The sequence below is a fragment of the Dipodomys merriami genome, unplaced genomic scaffold, assembly GCF_024711535.1.
Source record: "Dipodomys merriami isolate MVZ:Mamm:240054 unplaced genomic scaffold, mDipMer1.0.p SCAF_25, whole genome shotgun sequence".
In the NCBI taxonomy this organism is placed as follows: Eukaryota; Metazoa; Chordata; class Mammalia; order Rodentia; family Heteromyidae; genus Dipodomys; species Dipodomys merriami.
The window spans coordinates 16,621,282-16,634,153 of NW_027203937.1; the positions used below are offsets into that span (position 1 = coordinate 16,621,282).

General features: G+C 38.1%; 1 protein-coding gene and 1 non-coding gene across 2 annotated transcripts in view; both read right to left on the minus strand.

Annotated features, from left to right (window-relative positions):
- The window catches only part of Ppme1 (protein phosphatase methylesterase 1), a 49,611-nt gene that overhangs the window by 34,327 nt on the left and 2,412 nt on the right, over positions 1-12,872 (minus strand). The window lies entirely within an intron of this gene.
- Positions 1,735-1,841, minus strand: LOC138836670 (U6 spliceosomal RNA). The gene has a single exon (XR_011374989.1). It is a non-coding gene; the product is annotated as a U6 spliceosomal RNA (small nuclear RNA).

Below are 12,872 nucleotides of genomic sequence, written 5' to 3' on the forward strand. Positions count from 1 at the left end.
GCTTCTTTTGCAAAGTTTAAATATAGCTAGCACCAGGCGCCAGTAGCTCACAGCCGTAACCCTAGGTACCAGGAAGCTGAGATCTAAGGATTATGATTTGAAGCCAGCCAGGCAAAAAAGTCCCTGTGAGACTATTATCTCTAATAAACACTCAAAAAACCAGAAGTGGTGCTGTGTTGTGACTCAAGTGGTAAAGCACTAGCCTTTGTGCACAAAGAAGCTTGGGGACAATGCCCAGACCCTGAGTTCAAGCCTCACAACCAACAATCAATCAATCAATTAACCAATCAATCAATCAATCAATCAAGCTAGCTTTGCTAATGCCATCGAAATTCTCCTAAAGAAAAATTGCTTCCTATAAACAGAAACTTCCTAAAACAGTATCTTCCATTCCTTAACTTTCCTTTTTTTGTCAGTTAAAAAAAAAAAGTGCTCCAGGGACTAACTTACATCAACAAAATAAGTAATTACTACTTGCTTAAATAATATTTTTAGCTTATAATTTTTATTCTCATATTTAGAATTACATGCAATTTCTTTATATATATTGACATCGGAAAGAAAAATTGAAATCAAATATGCATAACTAGAATCAAGTTAAGATTTCACATAAGGACAATTTATGTTTAGGAAAAGCAATAAATATTTTTCTATCTCCAGAGGATGTTTCTATCTACCTAGAGATTTTTCCAGTGTACCTTTAAGTCTATCTTTTTTTTTTTCTTTTTCTTTTTTTCCTTTTGTTTTGGTGCCTGTATTGGGGAACTTAAATTCAGGGCCTCATACTCTCGCTTGCCTTTTTCACCCAAGACTGATAGTCTACCATTTGAGCAACTTCCACTTGTTTTTCTTTGTGGGTTTTTTTTTTTTTTTTGGTCCAGTCATGGGGCCTGAACTCTGGGCCTGGGCGCTGTTCCTCAGCTCTTCAGCTCAAGGCTAGCGCTCTGCCTCTTGAGCCACAGTGCCACTTCTGGCTTTTTTCGTTTTGCTTATGTGGTGCTGAGGAATCGAACCCAGGGCCTCATGCATGCAAGGCAAGCGCTCTACCACTGAGCCACCTTCCCAGCCTGTTTTTTTTTTTTTGGGTCCGGTCGAGGGGACTGAACTCTGGGCCTGGGTGCTGTCCCTCAGCTCTTCAGCTCAAGGCTAGCGCTCTACCACTTGAGCCACAGCACCACTTCCGGCTTTTTTCTTTTTTGCTTATGTAGTGCTGAGGAATCGAAACCAGGGCCTCATGCATGCAAGGCAAGCGCTCTACCACTGAGCCACCTTCCCAGCCCTTTATTCTTTTTCTAAATTTTCTAAATTACCATCCTTAGGTAGTTGCCATTTAACAAAGCAATTTATGAATATATGGTATCTTGATCAATTTCACCCCTTTTACATCTATCTTTTTTTTTATTGTGGAAATACTATACAGAGAGGTTACAATTACATGGGCAAGATAATGAGTACATTTCTTATCAAGCAGTGTGGCCTCCTCCTTTGTTTCCCCTTCCCATCCCTTCCCATCCTCTCCCTCCCCCAATCCTCCTCCCGCCCCCACCAAAGTTATAAAGTTCATTTTCGACATAACGACTTGTACATCTCATTGTTGCAATGGGTCCACCTTTATCCCTATTTAAACAATTTGCTTTTTCCCTTCCCCTCCACAAATTATACCGACATCAAATACAGTGAAAGCAGGGGTTATACCGTGGGGGAGGGACATACAAAGCAACAAAGAAATAATCTAAAAATATGGAACGCTTCATGAATTTGCGTGTCATCCTTGCGCAGGGGCCATGTTAATCTTCTCTGTATTGTTCCAATTTTAGTATATGTGCTGCCGGAGTGAACACAACATCTGTCTTTTTGCTGGTTAATAGGAGATAAGTCTCATGGATTTTTCTACTCAGCTTGCTTTGAACCACTACCTTCACATCTCAACCTCCTGAATCACTAGGATTACAGCCATGAGCCTGTAATCTTCTTTTGATTTTGCAACTAGTATTAGGCAGGTAGCAAAAATTTTACATTATCTTTGTATTGTAGTTAGAATACCTTGTGTTTTTGAAATGTTCTTTCAAAAATAATTTTAGATTCTTATTTTATGTGTACCTACTTTATTGTCATTACTGTCTATGTAGGCCTTTTTTAATTAAAAAATTTAAAATAAATTACTGACTTTTTCTCCATGAGATCATAATGAAAGAATTTTAAAAGTAATGAGAAAACTTCCAAAACACAATAAGGTTAAGTTATATATATATATATATATATATATATATATATATATATATATATATATATATATATATATATATATATATATATATATATATATATATATATGTAGTGTGTGTGTGTCGGTCATGGGGACTGAACTGTGGGCCTGAGTGCTTTCCCTCAGCTCTTCAGCTCAAGGCTAGTGCCCTACCACTTGAGCCACAGCACCACTTCCAGCTTTTTTCTGCTTATGTGGTGCTGAGGAATCGAACCCAGGGCCTCATGCTTGCAAGGCAAGCACTCTACCACAGAGCCAACTTCCCAGCCTAAATTATATTTTTAAATTAAGAATTTGTTCATTCAATAAATATTTACCAAGAATTAATAATATATATAAGGCCACCTGCATCTGAGGTGTGGTGATGAGGGATACTGGGATAGTTGTAAAACTAGAGATAAATGCTTCTGTCCTCAAGGGACTAATACTAATTACATAAATATCTAACACAGTATATAAAGAGTTAGTTATATAAATGTAACCCCTCTGTACTTTTTAATAACAATAAAATTTTTTAAGAGTTAAATAGCTGAAGTATAGTAAATGTTCAAAGAAGAAGAAAGATTATTCCCAGTGTGAGGAATAAAGAGAAATTTCAAAGAAAAAATAGTAACACCTAAGGAAGACATTTAAGGACACACAGAATTTGGACTGATGGAAATAGGTGAAGGAAGGGTAAGGAAAACATTTCAGGCAAATATAGAAAGCACGAATAAAGACCTTTTATGGAGTTTGATAGAAGTCATTGAAAACCAACACACAAATAGCTAACTGGAAAGAAGTAGGAATAAGTACTACAGCTTTGAAAAGCTAAAAGAAGCTGATACAACTAAAAACAGACAGAAAAAAAAACCCGATGTTAGCTATAATACAGTAGACAATATATATTGTGTTTTGTGTGTAAAAGGTAAGTGTTGGGAGACACAAAGAGAGGGAGACATTAATTTTCTTGGAAATGGCCCAAGTCAAAGGGGTTTGTACTATAGAAAGTGAGCAGCCAATAAAATGTACAGATGAAAATATTTAAAAAATCAATGATGAAAGTACAAGATAGACATGATTGTAACCTCACTAGGAAAGTACAGGAGGGTTGACTGGCAACGGAATTTAAAAGGAAGGAAAGCAAGAAAGAACTCTTAAAAGACAATCAATAAATGTTAGACCTATGTTCAAGAGATGGAGCATAACTGACAGAATTAAAGTGAATTCCAAAGTTAAATGTATAATTTTCTCCCCTCTCCTGCTATTAGAGGAAGAAGTGGTACTATGACAGACATGAAGAGTATCTGGCTTTGGCCTAAATTAGGTGAATCAAATGTGTTTACAGACCTTTGCTGTGATCACAAACCATATTCAAAATGTCATGAGAATAATGACCCTTCAATCTGAAAAAAAAAAATGCCTGTACATATATTCTGAATCCTATTCTACAATCTTCAAGAAACCCATCTAAAAATGTCAAACTTAGAACCTATGGTCTGAACTTTGACCTCAACAACCTACTTCCAGCAGAAAAATAAAATGACTGATGAGTTACTCTACTTTTAATAGTTTCTAAACCTAAAATTACTTTGCATCTACTACTAGCTAAAGGCTTATTTTCACAACCCCATAATGCCTTTATTAATTCTATGACCTTAAGCAAGTCACTAAAGTTGTCCAAGTTAAGTTTTCCATGTCAGATGGGGTTATATTATCAACTTTATAAAGTGTGTTATAAGGAATAAGGTAGCCCTCTCATCACTGTCAAATTAGCTTATTCTATTTTTAATTATACAACTATCATTAAAAATGATAAATATAATAAAAAGTATTACATATCAATGTTGTTATTCCCAAGTTATCTCACCTAATCTGGTACTACTATGAGATCCATGAGAACATCTCCCATGTTTTTCACCAATGTATTCCCAAAGTCTGACACAACAATAATTATTATTTTCTGACATTATGAAATGAGTTGATATGCATAGAACACTAAGCTCAGTATATAAGTAAATATTTATTATTACTCTTAAGTGGCTTTGAGGCTAATAAATGTAAGTCCCTTTACTTAAACTTAATAAGGTTTACAGTAAAAGAAAATGGGACATGACAAAACTACATTAATTAAGGTTGTTGTACAGGCATAAGAATTTTAACATACAGAATAATAAACAACTGAATAATAGACTCTACAATCTAGGAAAAACTTTAAGATTCATTAATAATTTTAAAAAAGAAATCACAATTCAATGGAGGAATCATAATCTTTCTTTTAAAAAGATGTTAGAACAACTAAATATCTACATTATAAAACTGAACTTCTTCATACCACACACATAAAGCAATGCCAATCATCAACCTAAATGAAAGAACTAAAATTATAAAACTGTGAGAAAAAAAATCAAGGTAAAATGTATGATTACAGGGCTGGGAAGGTGGCTCAGTGGTAGAGCGCTTGCCTTGCATGCCTGAGGCCCTGGGTTCGATTCCTCAGCACCACATAAGAAAAAAGAAAAAAGCCGGAAATGGCGCTGTGGCTCAAGTGGTAGAGTGCTAGCCTTGAGCTGAAGAGCTGAGGGACAGCGCTCAGGCCCAGAGTTCAGGCCCCATGACCGGACCCAAAAAAAAAAAAAAGAAAAAAAAATGTATGATTACAGGTCATGTAACAATTTCTTTTCTTTTTTTGGGGGGTGGGGGGGTCCAGTCGTAGGGCCTGAACTCTGGGCCTGGCCACTGTCCCTCAGTTCTTCAGCTCAAGGCTAGTGCTCTACCATTTGAGCCACAGCGCCACTTCCGGCTTTTTTTTTCTTTGTGCTTATGTGGTGCTGAGGAATCGAACCCAGGGTTTCATGCATGCAAGGCAAGCACTCTACCACTGAGCCACCTTCCCAGCCCCTCATGTAACCATTTCTGTTAGCTATAGAGATAAAAAATTTCAGGGATAATAACCATGAAAAAAGCATAAAACACCCAAGGAAACAAATCTGTAACGATTTTGCTAGGCACCAGTGGCTACTTTGGAGGCTGAGATAAGAAGATAATTAATCTAGCTACTTAGAAGGCTAAGATATGAGGATTAAGCATCAAGGTTCAAAGCCAGCCAAGCCAGGGCATAAAAGTCCTGATTTTGGCCTCCTAGGAATGTAGGATTGCAAGTGTGAGCCATTGTGCCTGGCTTTGATTTTTGTATATGATGAGAGATAGTAAATAACCTAGTTACAGTCTTCTCCACATGATATCGTTATCTCAACACCATTTGTTAAATATATGCTTTTTTCAGTGTATGTTTATGGCAACTTTGTGGAGACTCAGTTGGCTAGAACTGTGTGGGCTCTTTTCTGGGTCCTTTATTCTATTCCATTGGTCCACATGTCTATTTTTTGTGTCAGTACCATGTTATTTGTCTACTATGGTTGTGTAATAAAATTGAAATTAGGTATTATGATCATTATTCATCATGCTAGTAATGATTTGGCTACTCAGGGAATTTTGTATTTCCATATTAAGTTTATGATTCCTTCTGTCTTAATTATTGGTAGTTGTGTCAAGCAGTAACAAAACAATAGTAATGAGTACTTAATTTCTTCTAGAATGAGATCAAATACCATCTCTAGCTGCCTGTATTCTGGGCTTGTAGGTTCATCTTCCCATTTTTAAAAACAGCAAGTAATATAGCAGTTTCAAATATCTTTCAGACTCTGACCTGTTGTCCAGTTTCCTCCTCCTCCTTCTTTTTTTTTTGTAGTGGGGCTTGAACTCTGGACCTGGGTGCTGTCCCTCAGCTCTTCAGCTTAAGGCAAGTGCTCTATCACTTGAGCCACAGTGCCACTTCTGGTTTTCTGGTAGTTTATTGGAGATCAGAGTCTCATGAACATACCTGCCAGGGCTGGCTTTAAATGTGATTTTCAGATCTCAGCCTTCTGAGTAGCTAGGATTACAGGTGTGAGCCACCGGTGCCTGGCTAGTTTCCCTCTTCTTTAAAAGATACTTGCAAAGATACTCTGGGTCTGCCTAGAAAATTCAGTAATATTTTAAAGTAAGCTAAATTAGCAAACTTAATTCTCCTCCCTGCCATGTAAAAAAAATTATAAATTTCAAGGATGCAGACCTTAGTATCAATGGGGTGCTATTATTGCACCTGAAACAGATTCTTAACTTCTGTTTTAATTCAGAGTAACAGTAGAAACAGTGATTAAATTTGCAAGTTCTATTCAGCATGTATGCTATAGCATCTAGGGGGGGGGGAAACAAAACACTTTAAGAAGCCACTAAAAACCTATGAGAGAGGCTGGGAAGGTGGCTCATTGGTACCCAGTGCTTGCCTTGCAGGCATGAGGACCTTGGTTTGATTCCTCAGCACCACATAAGCGGAAAAAGCTGGAAGTGGCACTGTGGGCACTGAGGGACAGCATCCAGGCTCAGGGTTCAGGCCCCACGACTAGCAAAAAACAAAAACCTATGAGAACACGTAAGCAGACAAAGCTGGAAATGGCGCTGTGGCTCAAGTGGTAGAGTGCTGAGCTGAAGAGCTGAGGAACAGCGCTCAGGCCCAGAGTTCAAGACCCCTGGCCAACCCCTCCCCCCCAAAAAAGAAGACATTCAGAGAGAGAAATACTAAGGGCCTTGGTGATAGAACGCAGAAATAAGTCAAGTCCTTGAAATAGACCAGATGGATTAAAGATGTAAAAACTGAGTTCTCAAGATGTTTCCACATATACAAAATTTGAAATATGGCCCGTCAATAGAGTCCACTGAAAGGGAGATAGCCAATCAAAGGTAGTCTAACCAAAGGCCTAAGATCTACTCTCAATATTTCTAGGCATATGCTGCTCCTTTGCCTAGCTGCCTGCTATCTCTCTCTTGTATTGAGTTCTAATAAGTTTTCATTTCTCCTATTTTCAGTCAGTATCTGATGCTTTCACTCATTGTCTAGCATTCTACCAACTCCAATCCCATTTTCTATTCTCTTATCATGGTAAATTGTTTTTATCAACTTAGAGCTCCAAATATACAAGACAGAGAATCCTAGTTTATTGAACTTAAAACCTATCTTCTTATAAACATGATGTCTTATTATGTAAATATAAAACATTAAATATCCGGGCACCTGCGGCTCAGGTCTGTAATCCTAGCTACTCAGGAGGCTGAGATCTGAGGATCACAGTTCAAAGCCAGCCCAGGTAGGAAACTCCGTGAGACTCTTATCTCCAATAAACCACTAGAAAGCCAGAAGTGGTGCTGTGGCTCAAGCAGTAGAGCACTCACTTTGAGCAGAAGAGCACAGGGAAAGTGCCCAGGCCCAGAATTCAAGCCCCACAACCAACAAAACAAACTAAAAAACATCTTAAGTAATGCTGTTTTTTTTGGGGGGATTTTTGTTCATGAATAATATTCTAAACAAATAAATAAATGGTATCTTTTCAAAGCTTGTGAATATTTTACATTTAAATGTCAAAAAATAAGCCTATATTCTTTCTCCTACAGAAATACTGAGCTAACATTGAAATGAAATTGATACTCCAAAGCTTATAGCTATACAAATGCACCTCATTGTCTATAATTTTTGTATGGCTCATTTTTAAAAGTTTAGGGGAGCTGAGAAGGTGGCTCAGTGGTAGAGTGCTTGCCTTGCATGCATGAGGCCCTGGGTTCGATTCCTCAGTACCACATAAGCAAAAAGAAAAAAGCCGGAAGTGGGGCTGTGGCTCAAGTGGTAGAGCGCTAGCCTTGAGCTGAAGAGCTGAGGGACAGCGCCCAGCCCCAGAGTTCAGGCCCCACTACCGGACCCAAAATAAAAGTTTAGGGGAAAAAAACAACAACAGTCTAATGGCATGTGAAAATTATGTAATCAAAGTATGAAGTTTTTTTGGACTACAACAAATTAAAAAAAAATAACAAGTCAGGTGACTGGCTGCTCAGGTGACTGAGATCTGAGGATTCCAGTTTAAAGTCAGCCTGGGAAGATACATTTGAATGCTTCTTATCTCTAATTAGCAAAAAGCTGGAAGTGAGTTTATAGTTCAGATGGTAGTGTGCTAATCTTGAGCAGAAAATACTAAGAGCATGAGGCATTTGAGTTCAAATCCCACTACTGGTGCACACGTGCTGCGTGCGTGCACAAACATGTAACAACAACAAAGAAAATTAGGTTGTAACCAAATTTCACTGCCCCAAAATAAAGTGTTATTGGAACACAGGTACACTCACTCACTTATGTATTGCCTATGGCCATTTTTACACTACAGCAGAGTTGAATAACTACAACAGACTTGCAAAGCCTAAATTATTATCTGGCCCTTGACAGAAGTTTGCCAATCCCGGATATAGATAACAGGTGCCCTCCCCCCCCCCCACACACACACATATACAACTAGAAAAGTGGGCTGGGCACTAGAGGCCCATACTGTAATCCTAATACTCAGAAGACTGAGACCTGAAGGACTGAAGTTTGAAGCCAGCCTAGGCAGAAAAATCTGAGACTTCATTTCCAATTAACCAGCCAAAAGCTGGACTAGAGGCATGGCTCAAGTGGTAGAGCTCAGTGAGCAAGAAAGCAGAAAAGAGTGTGAAGTCCTAAGTTCAAGGCCCAATACTGGCATGCACACACACTCACCCCATACACCACACAGAAAAGACAAAGAGACAGAGACAGAGAGAAGAGCAGCCAGAGAAGGCTGGGCTAACCAGGTAAAACTCACAATACATTTAACATGAAGTTACATTTAACATCAAGTTTTATAAAACATTTATTTAACTATGCTACAATAGAAGGCATAAAGAAAAACAAAGAGACTCTTATGCTCCAGGAGCTCTAAATTTATTGGGAAACATAGATTTACCATAGTTAAGTTTGACAAAATAACAATAAAAAGGACTTGAAAAAATGTTAAAGGGAGGCAGTGTAAAGAAAATAAACTTGGCAACTGGTATGAACCAAAACATTTGGGTAGACTGGGGGTGTAGTTTAGTTGTAGGGATTCAGTACCAGAATTTTTAAATTGAGCAAATGATATTGTCTGAGAGCTTTTTATGCTACTCTTTAAACACAGACCATTGTCAAGCAATGGTGGATATGCCTGTAATCCCCAGCTACTAGGCTGAGACATGAAGATCAAAAATCAAAGCCAATGAGGCCAGGTGCCGGTGGCTCATGCCTGTAATCCTAGCTACTCAGGAGGCTGAAATCTGAGGATCACAGTTCAAAGCCAGTCTGGGCAGGAAGTCCATGAAACTCTTATCTCCAATAAACCACCAGAAAACCAGAGGTGGTGCTGTGGCTCAAGCGGTAGAGTGCTCGCCTTGAGCTGAAGTGCGCAGGGACAGCGCCCAAGCCCCAAGCCTCACGACCGACAAACAAAAAAAAAAAAAAAAATCAAAGCCAATGAGGGTGATAAAGTCCATGAGACTCATATTTCCAATTACCCAATAAGATGTCAAAAGTGGAGGTGTGGCTCAAGTGGAAAAGCACCAGCTTTGAGTAGAAAAAGCCAAGTGATAGTATGAGATCCTGACTTCAAGCTCCAGTTCCCACACAATAGACAGATAAATGTAGACTGCTCACTATGGTCCCTAAACTTGACAGTTACCAAGGAGGTGCCACCCCTCTTAGAAAATATTCTTCACCCAGAAAATAAGATAAACTAGGTAAGGGGAAAAAAAAACTAACAAAGTTAGTTTGAAAATAATTGTTAATAGATGGGCTGGGAAGGTAGCTCGGTGGTAGAGCGCTTGCCTTGCATGCCTGAGGCCCTGGGTTCGATTCCTCAGCACCATATAAGCAAAAAGAAAAAAAAAAGCTGGAAGTGGTGCTGTGGCTCAAGTGGTAGAGCGCTAGCCTTGAGCTGAAGAGCTGAGGGACAGCGCCCAGGCCCAGAGTTCAGGCCCCATGACCGGACCCAAAAAAAAAAAAAATTGTTAATAGATATTTATCTCTTATTGAGGGACTTGCTTTATGATTGGGGAATCAAAGAAGGAATAAATGATCAAATTTTCATAAAATAGAATTAACAGAAATAAGTTCAGAATAAAGAGACCAGTTATATGCATGACTTTCAACCATATGACTAATTTAAATCTCAAATTACCTAAAAGCTAGTCTTGAAATGAGGTAGATTATTCTATACTTCTATAAAGAAGTATAAAAAGCTTTCAGGGGCTGGGAAGGTGGCTCAGTGGTAGAGTGCTTGCCTTGCATGCCTGAGGCCCTGGGTTCGATTCCCCAGCACCACATAAGCAATAAGAAAAAAGCCGGAAGTGGCACTATGGCTCAAGTGGTAGAGTGCTAGTCTTGAGCTGAAGAGCTGAGGGACAGCGCCCAGGCCCAGAGTTCAGGCCCCATGACCAGACCCAAAAAAAAAAAAAAAAAAAAAGCTTTCAGGAAAAAAGGCAAATATCACTTCAGTTATACTACCTTAATGAAACTGGTGGGAAAATAAGGATGTTTTCATGGAATGGGGATAAACACATCCAAGATTTTGGGTTTCTTCTCATCAGCACTTAAGTAGCCAGTATACAAAACAAAGCTCCAGGGAAATTCAGACATAATTATCCTCAGTAAGTTCATAGTCTTGAGAAACAAGACAGTTGGCCAGAGAGGGGTCGCATCCACAGAGGTCCAAGGGAGCATAAAGCATAAAGCATATGCAGCTTGCCTAAAGTTTGATGATCAAGGCCTACTAGGAGAACATCTCCAAATCTAACAAAATTATATGACCAATTATTAAGGCAAGAAGAGAATGATGGAAGAGATTTTCACCCTGAGAGAATAAGGAATAAGAAATATAAGTTGCATGTTTTCAAATAAATGCCTCAAATCAAAATTGGCCCAATGTACTTGGAACACTGACTTGGCTGCCGAGTCTGTTATAAGTTATTGATGAGTCATGAACTACTGCACAGTAGCAGTCTTAGTCATTGTTGTCACAAATTCTCCAGACTTAGAATCTTGAGGTGGAAGCTAAATACTGAACTTTAATTGTAGACAGTCATTTAAATCAAGGCACCACTGCTTTTTAAATGTCTTCATTAGCAGTACTTTGAAGAGAATGGAAAGAAGGCAACCAGATGGCTGGATGAAGGTGGTAGTTTAGAGAATTTATTACTAGTAAAAAGGTCTTCTTATAGAAGCAGACTTTAAGACTCTAAAAACTACATACAATTTGCATTAGGCTATTGGAAATCATCTAACCCAATTCTTATTTCACATTATGTTTCAATTCTTACTTCTATTATGTTTCAAGCATGGCTTTAAATTCTGCAAAAAAAATATATCTACATTAAAGATGAATTACTCAAGAAAAATAAAATCTGAATACGCAAACACACATAAATACATAAATAAGATTTAGGAAAAATGGAGGGAAAAGATTATGAAGAGTCTAAGTCATGAAGAGTCTAAGTCTCTTAGAGTATGTATGGATAGAGAAGTGGAAAAAGAAGGGGAAAAAAGTGAACAGAAGTAGAAATAAAAAAGAAAGCTCTGAAATTGATGGAAATGAGATACCATAAATCAAGACCAAGAAAGAGAATGAATCCTAGAGTATTTGCAGAGGAATAACATATGCAACTAAAATTATGTTTCTAAAAACTGAGTCTCGGTAGGACTGAGAATGTGGCTTAGTGGTAGAGTGCTTGCCTAGCATGCATGAGGCCCTGGGTTGGATTCCTCAGTACCACATACACAGAAAAACCCAGAAGTAGCACTGTGGCTCAAGTGGTAGAATGCTAGCCTTGAGCAAAAGAAGCTTAAGGACAGTGCTCAGGCCCTGAGTTCAAGCCCCAGGACTGACAAAAAAAAAAAGTCTCAGAGACCTAATCCTTAGAGTCCAACCACAAAGCTTCTACATTAATGCCAAGGTTATTTGAGTCTTGGTTTCCACATTTATTAAGACAAAATATTTCCCCTGCTTCTGAGTCTCAGGTCCTTCAACTAATGTGATGTAGAGATGAAATGAGATCATTCATATGTTCTCTTTTAGCTTTATGATTTGGTGGTCGAGGAGTCTATATTACCATGAGCATATATAGAGTTACATAAGGACTATTTATGTACCAATAAGTAGAAAAAGTACAGGAAAACAAGCCACTTAAGGACCACATAAAATTGACCAATATCTGTTTTCTCTATATAATTCTATGATTAAAACAGGATATTTCTAAAGAATCTTCTTTTCTAGAATAAGCAGCTAACCTAAATAAAAAAGAACAACACATTTACTTGAAGAATGTTTACTAACAATCATGCAGCCTTATTAGATTTTCCCTTTATTTTCTCTTGGCATTCCCCTTCTCTACCCCTTCATCTTTAGAGAACTTGCTTTAACTAAGTAAGAAGCTGAACTCTACCCAAACTTATCTGAAGCATGTATAAATATTAAAAAGGTAATATTTTTATATAACTACAAAAATATTGTAGTGAAGAGTCAAATTTTAGTTGAATAAAGGAAGTAACTAATCTGGGCATGATGGCACATGCCTATAAGCTCAGCACTCAGAAAACTGAAGCAGGATCTTGAGTTTCAGGCTGGCTTGTGCTACATAGGAAGACCCTCTCCCACTCTTCCCCCTTCCAAAAAAGGGCAACAACTATGATAAATATTAAAAAAAAAAAACTAGGTTGGAG